The sequence below is a fragment of the Triturus cristatus genome, chromosome 7 (genome assembly GCF_964204655.1).
Source record: "Triturus cristatus chromosome 7, aTriCri1.1, whole genome shotgun sequence".
Classification (NCBI taxonomy): domain Eukaryota; kingdom Metazoa; phylum Chordata; class Amphibia; order Caudata; family Salamandridae; genus Triturus; species Triturus cristatus.
In genome coordinates this window covers 597,656,248-597,668,805 of record NC_140590.1, presented here as the reverse complement: position 1 = coordinate 597,668,805, position 12,558 = coordinate 597,656,248, and the positions used below count along the sequence as shown (strand labels likewise).

The 12,558-nt window shown below is 44.2% G+C and overlaps 1 protein-coding gene across 1 annotated transcript in view; it reads right to left on the bottom strand.

Annotated features, from left to right (window-relative positions):
• TOM1L1 (target of myb1 like 1 membrane trafficking protein) overlaps nucleotides 1-10,956 on the bottom strand; it is a 665,925-nt gene extending 654,969 nt beyond the window's left edge. Inside the window, exon 1 of the mRNA XM_085617158.1 lies at nucleotides 10,855-10,956. The gene's annotated coding sequence lies outside the window, so the exon portion shown is untranslated. The remainder of the gene's footprint in view (nucleotides 1-10,854) is intronic.
• Between the last annotated feature and the right edge of the window lie 1,602 nt (nucleotides 10,957-12,558).

Sequence of the window (12,558 nt, the reverse complement as noted above, 5' to 3'; positions counted from 1 at the left end):
TGGATTATAATGATCTTGTGTTGAAAGGCAAGAGTCCCAGTTGGTCGTCAAATTATGTGAAGGCAATGCCATCAGGAAGAGGGCTGATGGATGAGTAAGCTAACTGAACCCCCCTAGAAGCTTGATGTTATGGCTTCCATTATTGCAGTTATATAATACATATGTTTGCCTTTTCCAGTTCCTAATGGAACTGCAGATGCTTCCTACAGCAAGCCCTGTCTTCCTCAAATTCTTTCTTCCTCCACCTTCTTTCTGCTGTTCTACACATCTGCCTTTGGTGATAAATGGACAAACTAGACAAGGGTTTAAACTTATGCCTACTAGATAGACTGGCTGCCTCAGACAGAGGCACCAACATCCTCAAATGTGTGCTTATTGGTTAATAAAAAGCCTCAAGGTTTCTGCCTACCATGTCCCCAAATCCTGAAACAAAGTATTGAGTTTGTCAGTGCTCAGTGCTTAGTGCTTTTGGCATTTGCACTACATAAGGCTCCTGATTGATTGATTTCCATTCTTTTCTAAAGTTCTTTGCATTCCAGCTCTGCCATTTTGACAATTAAATAAAATATCTTTTTAGATCTTCTGATTTCCTCTCTGCCAGCACAAGCATTGCATACACTAAGAACAATAGTAATTTGTCGAAGATGCCTCTCTTTCTTGTATCAGTAACATACCTACTCCCCAGTTTACCACCCAGTCTGGTTGATGCCATTTAGTGTGTGCAGCCTATAAGCCTTTTATTTTACTAGAGGTACATCACAGTCTCAATCCACAGCCTGAAGATTTGTGTAATCTGGGAATAGTTCTGCTGAAAGTGTCTATATGTTGTGCGGTTCCGAAAGGCCTTGCAGAGGTGATAGGTGAGGGACATAGATTGCATGTAGATGAGAAGGGCCCCTTCATTAATGGTCCTGAGACTTCTTAACAAAAGGCAAGCACACACAATCCCTTGGAGAATCTTCTCAAGCAGGACGACAAAGCATAATTCCAGTCCTTTTTCTCTCCAAGACAGAAGCAGCAACTGTAGGCCAACCCAGCAAAGCAAACATAGCAAAGGAGCAGTACTCCTCCTGACCGTTCTTCAGCTCTTCCTCTTGGCAGAGTTCTTCTTGATCCAGAAGTGTTCTAAAAGTCTGGGGTTATAGGTCCAATACGTATACCCTTTTTGGCCTTTGAAGTAGGCATACTGCAATGGATAGTCTTTGTGGTGCACAGATCCTGCCTTGCCCTGTTTTGGCTCCAGACACACTACAGGGGGGAAGTGGGGAGGGGAGTGGAAACAGCATTGTGAGATGCCAGGCACAACCCTATTCAGGTGTCACTAACTCCTCCCACCATTCTAGCTTAGGAAGGCCCATCAGCCTATGCAGGGCACACATCAGCTCCCTTTGCGTGACTGTCTAGAATGAATGCACAAACAGCCCAACTGTCAGTTTAAACCAGATTTTGATTCCACAGACAGGCAGAGGCAGAAGTTGGTAAAGCAAGAAAGTGCCCACTTTCTAAAAGTGGCATTTTCAAACACTCAATTTAAAAACCATCTTCACTAACAGATACATTTTTTAATCCTGAGCTCAGGGAGACAAACCTACAAATCTCTAGCTCTTCCCAATTGAAAGCTACACTTGTAAGATGTTATAAAGCAGCTCCAAGAATAACCTATGGGAGAGACAGTCCTTGCACAAGTGAAGAATGAAATATACAGTATTTCACTATAATGACATGTAAAACACACCAGTACATGTCCTACCTTCCACATACACTGCACCCTTCACCCTGCCCATGGGGCTACGTTGGGTGTATCTTAGTGGCAATTTACATGTAATAAAAGGGAAGGTTTGGGCCTGACAAGTGGGTACACTTGTCAGGTCGACATGGCAGCTTAAATCAGAACTCAAAGACACTGCACTGGCAGGTCTGAGACATATTTGCAGGGCTACGCATATGGGTGGCACAATCAGTACTGCAGACCCACTAGTAGAATTTGATTTACAGGCCCTGGGCACACACCGTGCACTTTATTAGGGACTTACACAACACTGCAAGCACCATTGCACACAGATAACAACATATAATGTATCAATATAGGCGGACCAACTGACAAGGAGTCGCCTAGACACAAAGACCAGCAGATATGCAAATTATAATGAGCATAGGTTAAAGTAAAGGGACCAAGTAAAACAAACATTTCCATGACACACATGTACAATTGGCTAGATTTATGACTGTAGGACAGCCATAAAAGCTGATGCTGCAGTTGTAAATCCCTTTGCTCATGCACAATATTTCGGAACCGTTTATGATTTAATCCTCATTGTAGGGTGGAAAAGTGAGTGTTCCAAAGTTGAGTTTCCCTGGAAAGTTTCTGAATGCCCTAAAAATATGTGATATTTGGGTATTATTAAACTTCTCTCTGACCATTTCCAGCCATAAAAAAAGTTGCAAATGTAGTCATGGTAGGAGAAAAAGCCTTCCCAGGCAGCTAGTTACTCCCAGGAGGACATGGCTGTGCTTGCCAGTTGTATCAGCAAGCCTCATCTAAAACTGAAACTGCATCATGGCACTTTGTATCGGTGATGCCACAGACGTCTACCCGCCAGTCTCAGGTGAGCACAGTTTCCAGCATACCCCATCTGTGATGGGCTCAAGCTGGGACTGATCAACTCCTACTGGATACCCAATGGAGTTATATATCAAGTTGTCTTTGATAGAAATCTAAGTATTCTTTGTGTTACTGAAACTTGGCTAAATGTTTTATCCAACTTGCCATCAAAATAGCAATCTCTCTTGGTTTCAATGTTCTTAGATGAAGCAGGACAGAGAAAGTGGAAACAGGCTGGCCACTCTCTTTTGAGAAGAACATGGTGCCTGATTTAAATCTCGCCAGATGGGTTTCTCCATCACAATGGTGACGGATATCCTGTGTGCTAAAATATAAATCCCATTATATCCTATGGGATTTATGTTTTAGGTGACGGCATATCCATCACGTTGTGTGTATTGCTGGATTTAGCAATACCATTCTCCTAAGTCTTTGAATGATATTTTCTTTGATTCTTAACAATAGTTATGCATTCATACACTATTGCGATGTTATCCTATGTGGCTGGGGATCAGAAAATGAAACGTGAAATTTCTTCAACACCTGGGCTTATAAAACATCTTTTATAAGGTCCCTGCTTATAGCTACATGACCCCCACACCTCTGGGACACCTGGGGGAGACTTTAGGGGTCCTGAATATTTAAAAATGTTGTAGATCCTCACTCCACAGGGCCCCTAGTGCAAAAGACAATTTTGGGGAGCACCTTACTACAACGGGGGAAGTGAAATGTGCAATTTCTCTATCCCCAGGGCATATGTAACATCTTTTATAAGGGCCCTCCTTATAAGTACCTGACTCCCCCCACCCCTGGGACACCTATGGTAGACCCTGGGATACCTAATATGCCAATATATTGTAGTTTGTCATTTTTAAATGCCCCTACCATCAAAGTCGCGTTTGGGCACAATTTACATTTGAAAGTAGTCCTGCAACACAGGGCTGCTTTTAAACTGACCTCAGGACTCAGCAGTGCACACATGCAAGTGCAGAATAGGCTGCTGGCCTCTAAACATCCATGCCCTATTACATACCAGGGACTTAAAGGTAGTTCTAATCCCCTGCCCTATTGTGAGGCAAAAGTACGTATAAGGAGAACCCTCATAAAATAAGTTTTCTATGCCTTGGGTTTTGTGAAATTGCACATTGCACTTCCCACATTGTAGTAAAGTCTGTAAGCCAAAATTCAGCCTTCCAGTGATCTGTTCTGATTGGTCAGAGTTCAGTTGATTAGCCAGGCTGCTTTGATGAGGTGATAAGTAGCCCATGGGGTTAGGAGCCATTCTGGGAGGAAAGGTTTTACTGCATAAGAATGCCTGGTGGAGGAGTCGTAAACCATGATCTTTAAAAGAAGGAGGGGATGGGCAGAAAACACGAATTTCATTACACCCCTACTCTTTGAACCCAGCACCATGGCAGGCTTAAGGAAGGAATGTGCAGACACCAGGGGGAGGGAGAATATAGAGATGAGCCATCCTAGAGGTTAGTTTAGCCTGCTCTTGCCTCTCTGCTTAGACTTCAGTCATATTGAATTTTGGACGAAATAGTGCTTTCTGTGAGCCCACTATGCCACACTTTGGAAGAAATGGTCATGCTCTGGGGTGTAGCCCTGCACCTCATTGGACAGAAGTTCCCTCCTGTGTGACCCCAGAGAATACTGAATAAGGGCCTCATTTATGACAAGTGACGCATCGCTGCATTAAAGCAGCGATGCGTCACTTCTCAGTGCGCCCTCCTTGCGACACCAATGATGCGTCATATTTATAATATGATGCATCATGTCGCAAGGAAGGACAGATACGTCAGTATAACTGACGTATCTGTAGGCGCAGAAAGTGGTGCATTGCTGGAGTTATGTCGGAAGCCTGACACAACTCCAGCAATGTTCCTTTCACATGGGGGCAAGCCCCATGTGAAAGGGCCTGCGTCACCCTTACGCCTGCCATGAGGCAGGCTTAAGGTTTTGACGCATTGGCGTCCTAGAAGTAGCGCAGCGAAATCTCATAGATTTCGCTGCGCCACTCCTACAACCCTTTCTTGCGGGGGTACGCCCACCCTGCATACATTATACCTGGTGCAGGTATAATGTAGCACAGGGGTTTACGAAGTGACGCATCTACCTAGATGCATCACTTCGTAAATATGGCGCAACATGGCACGTTTTACGCCACTGGTGCATCACAAAGAGTGACGCACCGGTGGCACAAATGTGACGCAGGGGCTCATAAATGAGCCCCTCAGTATCTGAGAAGGGCAGTGACACTCAGATTTACTGCTTGAAACTAAAGGAAGAACAAGGGTCTATGCTGTAAGTTTGATTTCCACCAACAAGGCCCTGCACTCTGACAGACTTGCTCCTGCTGCTCAATCTCGAACTTCAGTCTGTGGATCAAACCTGCTTCAAAAGGAGTGGGCTCCCTCCAAGCTACAGGTTAACAGATCTCACCGGGACCATCCCTACCAAGAATCCCTAGCCTGGAACACTACCAGTGGATTTGTAGGTGTTTTGTCCAAGTGAATTGTGGGAATTGACATCTCAAACTTTCAAGGACCATCTTGGAACTTCTAGACCCTTGGAGAAAGTTTTGGACAGTTCGGGACCCTCAAAGGAACTTCAAGAAGACGTTCTAGAAGTTTGGAGAACTTTGGAACAACATTGAAAAATGCTCCATAAGTGGACACCCTCAACCTGGCCAGCCAAGCCGGTGACCCTCAGGCACGACTGGGCTTGCCCTCCAGGTTCGTCCTGTTGAAATGTTCTGGAGGTCCGACTTCCAGAGTTTCACTATAAGCTAGTTGAATCCGAATCCAGGCTGTTGAAGAGCATCGAGTGACCCCAGGAGAAAAAGCTCTGTAAATGTTTCTAAGTACGAACGTAGGAAAGGTGACCCGGACCAACTGTGAGAGTCAAACTGCCCACCTTCAGCCACGAGCCAGCCTGGATCCATAGGTTTGACTGGGAGCTCGTCGCAAGGCACCCTGGCGAATCCTCATCGAATCCAGACTGTCTGAGAGCTTCGAGGGACCCCGGGAAGAAAAGCTCCAGAAAAGTTTCTAAGTCAGAAGGTAAAAACATTGGCCAAGGCCTACTGCAGGGCTTCATCGAGGTCAGCCAAAACTTTGAATTTGTCCCAGTCTAGCATGAACAAATAGTGCTATTAGGTGCTATTGGTTTCTATGTGCTACATAGTTCTAAATCTTTGAAAAAATCATATCACCGGTTCCCTACATTGAATATACTTCATTTTGGTGTCATTTTAAAGATAAAAATATTTCCTATTGTGTTGGATTTTTATTTTGTGTTGTGTCTTAATTATTTACTGAATTGGTGTTTTTAAATGCTTTACGTACCTGTCTCTGAAGTTAAGCCTGCCTGCTTGCAGTTACGCTACCAAGGGTTAAGCATGGGAATAATTTTCTGAGACCTATTCTGAGCCCTAGACTGTGTCAGTGGCCTTATTGTCAGTGTTAGATATATATTTATCACCACTAATAATCCACATTCCAACAACCCTCATATAAGTGTTTTCACTGTGTGTTCAACATAGCACTGGTCCTGGGCCTTTCCAGCAGAGCCTAGGGCACTCTCCGAAACAGAAAGCCAGCATCTAGGGGTCTCAAATGGGGCAAAAAGTGAGAAGACGCAGCAAATAGGTCCTGATTTCCACCACTAGACTACTGCAGAGGACTAAGGACCGATGCACTTAACATTTTTTTCATTCACAAAAGATCAGATTCACAGAATCGGGCTGTTTGATACTGCAAAAAGACTTTTCTATATGTACAAATCATTACTTACGATTGGGTATCATGTTACCGAATAGGAATTTAGATTTGCGACCAAAGTCCTAATCAGTAGTTAAATATATTTTATTGATTGACCAATAACATGATCATATACAGCATAAAATCTCATATACACATTATTACATAAAAAACTTTAAAAACTGATTCTTTAACACAATAATATACAACATAGCATGGCTCAGCTGTCAGATAGACTTTAAGACAAATTAAAATTTCACAAGTCTAAGAGATGAAAATATCCAATGAAAGACACATATATTCAAACTAGTCTAGCCCCAAGCTCTTCATGATATAACTTCCGATCTCTTTCACTAAGTATATAGTAGGTATCTAGTTATTGCAAAGACAAGCCATTTTTTAAAATCTGACCTGAATAAGCGTAAAGCTTCAAGTGGCGGGAGAAGGAAAGCAGTCGGCATACTGGAATAATCCATGATTACCTTGAGCTTGCATACCTGGGACACCAAAAAATAAAATGTAACGGGGGGGGGGGGGGGCACTATCTTTTGTAATAGACTGTGGGGCCTCCCTCATCGCATCTAGACCCAATCTAAAAAGCCACTCCCTGATCCTATTAAACCAGGGCAGTTGACCAGTCTGGCTTTGAAGGGTTAGTGATTCCACCACCGTTTCTTTTACATGGAGCTCGATATTCTGAATGCCTATCGGAGTCTTAGAGATGAGCAATGTGTCTGCGAATAGCAAGGAGGGAAGAAGGCTCCCTGCTAGTCTTGGTGGGTCACCTTCACAGTCGTAAAACTCTTTTATTAGCCCGTTAATGTACAAAGTGAAAAGAGTTTGGGCAAGTACAAAACCCTGGCGTACACCTTTGGAAATTAATATGCTGCTAGAGAGGCTGCTATCTGACTTCCACCTAACTTTTGCCTCGTTATCCTGATGTAAATGGACCAATAGGTGGAGTAAGTCACCTGGGAGTCCTAATTTTCCAAGTGTGGCCCAAAGCTTGGTGCGGTCAATGGAATTGAATGCTGTTTTAAGGTCAACGAATACAACATATAAGTGACCCTTCTGGATCTTCACTTCCTTCCAAATGAGCAACAGGAATCCAAACACTTGATCTAGGGTACTCATGGATGGCCTAAAGCCTGCCTGCAAATGTTAGATAATGCTGTTCTCCTCCATCCAATTCTGGAGACGTAGCAGAATGACTTCACCAATAAGGCTTATTGGTCTGTAGTTTGAGGATTCCCATTTGTCTCCTTTTTTTAAAATGGGAATTATTTCAGCTACTTTCCAGGTTGGAGGGATATCCCCACCACACTGGATGGCATTGAAGACCTTGTGGAGCAAAGGACCCCAGATGTTGGGCTCAGCTTTGTACAGGTCTCCTGGAAGTCTATCTAGGCCAGGAGTTTTCCCAGACTGGAGTGACTTGATTGCTATTATAACGTCCTTTAAAGAGAAACTCTCAGGATATTCATATGTTGACATTAAAATACCTTACCCTAGTACTGCTACTATTCCTTTCTCAGGGTCAAGGGCCACACCAATATAAATGCTTTTTAAAATATTCTTCTTAGACATTTGGTTGTATATAATAATTATCTTCACTGACCTGTTTAGTTGGGGCCTTAGAAAGAAGGTGCCAAAAGAGTCAACTATCCTTCCGTCCAGAGGCCTCTGCCAATGAACGCCAATTGTCATCCTCCCTTCTTCTTTTAGCCCTGTCCTGCACCCTCTTATACAATGTTCTTAATGTCATCTTGTGTCCCCTGCTTTACTGCCACCGTTAGATGGACCTTAGCTAGTCTGCAGTCCTCATTGTACCACGGGGCGATTTTTCGTTTGGAAGTTTTAAAGTTGGACAATTTACTAAAGTGAGGTTTAATACTATTGGACAGTTTTTGGAAGCTGGCCACAATAAGTCTGTGCCACATCTTTATAGATTACTGGGAGAATTTTCCCATCTGCCTTAACCTGAGGCCACTTAATTCTGTTGTTATTCGAGGAAACAATTGGGGCTGCTGTTTTATAGGCTTGATTATTAAAGCTAGGAAGGACAGTTAGCTCCAAAAAGAGGGCATTTTGATCACTATCCTCACGGTTTTAGACAACCATATACTTGACATATGGCCACAAGTCAAGGTCCACCATAATATAAACTATCCTACTTGTGGCACTCCCCTCCTTGAATGTAAATTTGGCTTCCTCATCAGATGATGTCCGCCCATTACAGGCACGCACCCCAAGGGCTAGAGTAAGTGACAATACCTGCTGTCCAACCTTGGTGCATCTTTTAATAGGGGAAATATGTAGCTTGTTACACCCCTTGCTTGCTCTTCTTCCTGTACAAGTTCTTGTACAAAGTCTACTGGCTCTTAGGTTGTCTTAAAACCGCCAGCTAGGACAAGGTAATACTCTCCGCTACAGGTTTCAAGGAAATCGGCAAGCGTTGCTATAGTTTCAGAGTGCTTATGATGGCTACTAAAACTATTATATATGTTGAATAATCTAATATGGATATTCCTTTTGGGCCATATCATATCGATGCCAAGGATCTCCTGGGATTCTACCTCAAGTAGTTTGAATTTACACTCCAGTGTTGTCCTAACCCAAATTAGCAGACCTCCAGCCTGGCGTCCCACTGTTGATGGCCTAGCCTCAATGCTAAATGTGGTGAACCTCACCCTGTACACCCCCTCTGTCGCCCCGGTTTCTTGATACAGGCATACACGACAACTGTCCACCATCTTGCTCCACTCAAGGTCCCTTAATTTAGATTCTATTCCTGCAATATTCCAAGAAACAAACTGAAGTGGCTGTTCAGCACCCTTGCTTCCCTGTTGCAGGCAGCTGGTTATACAGTTTGCTTGCGATGGGTCCTGAGCAGTTTCACAAGTAGCTGATTTGATAGGTGAGGTATTATTCACTAACTCATTATAGAAATAATTACCAACTGTAGTTATTCCCTGTGCTAGGATGCTTTTAGCTACAACATGGGGCAGCTTTGGGTTTCCATTCCCTTGGTTTAGTCAGTCAGGGCTTACCAGATCAGTGAGAGCTGCATATCTATTACTGACTTCTATGGGGAAATTAACTTTTCTATTTGATGAATTCTGGACAGAGCGAGCATTCGATGGGAGAAATAACCCAGCTGGCTTAAGATGCTTATAAAAGAAATCAAGTGGCACTAGCTCAATTCCTTGGCCTGGGCCCCTCCCAGATGGCTTCTTCCTACTTTGGAGTAACTGCCCTGCAAGATCTGGAGATCTGCAGTTAATCACTAAGTTGTCTCCTTTGGTAGCCTTTCGTAGCGGACCAACCCAGCTCACTGTTCAAACAAACAGGATGTCATGAAAACGAGAATTGGAGAAGTCAGTGTTCTGAGATAGCCAGTGACATACTTTGTTCCTCAACTTGGTGGTAGATTCCTTTTGGTTGTCCGTAAGTGGTGGGGCATTAGTTCAAATAACCACATATGGACAGCATTCTGAAAGGAGGTGAAGAGTCACATCGTTACGGGTGTCTGCCCCTGTGGAAGGATAAACTAAATGTAAGTCAGACTGTCTAGATGGTTCAGTTCCTTTCCTAGTTAGTGGTGGGCTAGCGATGTTAAGTCCAGGATAAATACCAGAGTTGTGCACCATAGTTTTGCACTTAAATGGGACTTCTCGTATATCATGACCATTTACTTGAGCATTGGTTATGGCTAAAGGCTGTATTGGATTACAGGAGTGTTTTTTCCACCATACTGTTAGACTTCCTGCAACTTTTAGCTCCTAATTGATCTACAGAATCTGGACATGAGGGGCCATAATTCCCATTCTCTATTGCTACCATTGAAAGCGACTTTTTAAATATTTTCCACACTAACTTCTAGGTTGTCAAGCCTATTGATGATAGGTAACAGACTATTTTGCATTCTTTTCTCAAATCCGTTCATTAAAAGCTTGAGATCATGCAAAGATAAAACTGCAGGGAGAGGTGGCACAGGGTGGGCGTGTAATGCTGTTTGTGATACTAGAATAGAGCTATTACTGTCCACAATTGGGGCCTCTTTGGTTTTTCTCTTTGATCTTGTATTAGCTGCTAGAGCGGGCTCCAGATGTTTTTGCTTCCTCTTCCTTTTTCCTGGGGGGCAAGGTATTGGGGATGCTTGAGATCGGGCATGGGAATCACAGGAGGAGTCAGTTCCAATATAGATTGATCAACAGTAAGGCTCTCTAAATACATATTCTTTGTTTGGACACTTGTAGAGATATCCTGGTTCATACATATAGTGGAGCCTCCCTCTATAGATAGCCGGCGTTGTACTACTAATATTTCTTTATTTATGGCTTTCGCGGAACGTGTTAGGAAAGAGTCAAGGGTGGAGTTCTGAAGGGGTTTGGGAGTACTCTCCCTCTTCCCCGTTTGCTTCACTTTTGCCATAGTCCCAAGCTAAATTTAGTCACACTAGATGGGGGTAAATCAGAGCAAACTTACTTGGCAAACTTCGTCAGAGGAGGTCACAGATCCAAACAATCCTATTCCAAGAAAAAGAAAATGGAACAAAAAGTAAAGATTGAGAGCCAAGAGGGTGGACCCAGCCCAGCCTCGTCCTCGCTCTGACAGATGTCGCGGGAGCCCGTGAGGATTTTTAAAGCACCTACGGATGCAGAAGAGTGACATAGGCGGCAGCGGCCGGTGGGAGGCTGAGATTGGTGGTCCTGGTCCCCCTCTCCCCTCTGTGGCAGGCAACAAGGTCAGGATGGGCTTCCCGCGCTGCAGGAGCCCGTGAGAATTTTTAAAGCACCTCCGGGCGCAGAAGAGTGGCGTTGGCAGCAGTGGCTGCGTGGGAGGAGGCTGGGACTGGTGGTCCTGGTCCCCCTCACCCCTCTGTGGCAGGCAACAAGGTCAAGACGGGCTTCCCGCACTGTGGGAGCCCACGAGGACTTTTAAAGCGTCTCTGGGCACAGAAGAGTGATGTTGGCAGCAGCGGCCGCGTGGGAGGCTGGGAGTGGTGGTCCTGGTCCTCCTCTCCCCTCTGTGGCAGGCAACAAGGTCAGGACAGGCTTCCCGCGCTGCGGGAGCCCACGAGGATTTTTAAAGCGCCTCCGGGCACAGAAGAATCACGTTGGCAGCAGCGGCCGCGTGGGAGGTTGGTCCTGCTGGTCCTGGTCCCCCTCTCCCCTCTGTGGCAGGCAACAAGGTCAGGACGGGCTTCCCGCACTGCGAGAGCCCGCGAGGATTTATAAAGCACCTCCGGGCACAGAAGAGTGACATTGGCAGCAGCGGCCACGTGGGAGGCTGAGACTGATGGTCCTGGTTCCCCTCTCCCCTCTGTGGCAGGCAACAAGGTCAGGACGGGCGTACAAATCAGTATTTGATAGGGCCGTGTTTAGGGCATCCCGTCAAAATACCGATTGAAATTTGTATGTTTTGTGACCCAATTCCGATTGCAAAACTATATTTTTTACCACCTCCTTCAAAGAGGTGGTAGCCATTTGCAAACGGGAAGGGGAACAAAGAAATCCTTCCCTTTTGTAAATGTTGAAAAATCATTTTTTTAGAGTAGGCAGTGGCCTCACACCAGTCGCCACACTGGTCACAAAATACTGGCTGCAAATTGCGTATGTCTAGCCCTAAATGCCTGGTGCATGTTTCAATTCTGGGTATATTCCTGTGGAAAGTAAATTAGGCCTTGAGAAGCATTTTCCTTCACACTTCCTAATTCTTTTTAAATTATGTTCAACGTTTCCAGAGAAAAGAGTATTTAAAAAATAAACCATGCTGTTAATGTAGATAAAATTATTGAATTGATTTCTACCATTTCCCATAGCCTAAATTATATTTAGACATTTTTGGACCTGGCACAAAGAACGTATAAGATCTGCCCTAAAAAAGTAATCCTACCTATTGGTGTTGATTTACTTCTATTTGCAAAAAACATACATTTCCAATAGTATGCCTGAAAAGCTGCATCAGGTGAAGGCATTCATGCATATTACTGGGAATGTTATGTGACATTTCTCCATGGCTCCTATTCTACATGTGCAGACTTGTATATACCATAGAATTAAGCACAGGGAGGATGGCTATCACTGTGCAAATGCGCAGTTAAAAAAAATATAGTTTTCTCCAGTGAGAAAGCCCTTCCCCACCAAATCCATGAGTAATACTTTCTCTTTTCCTTCTTGGAGCAGGGAT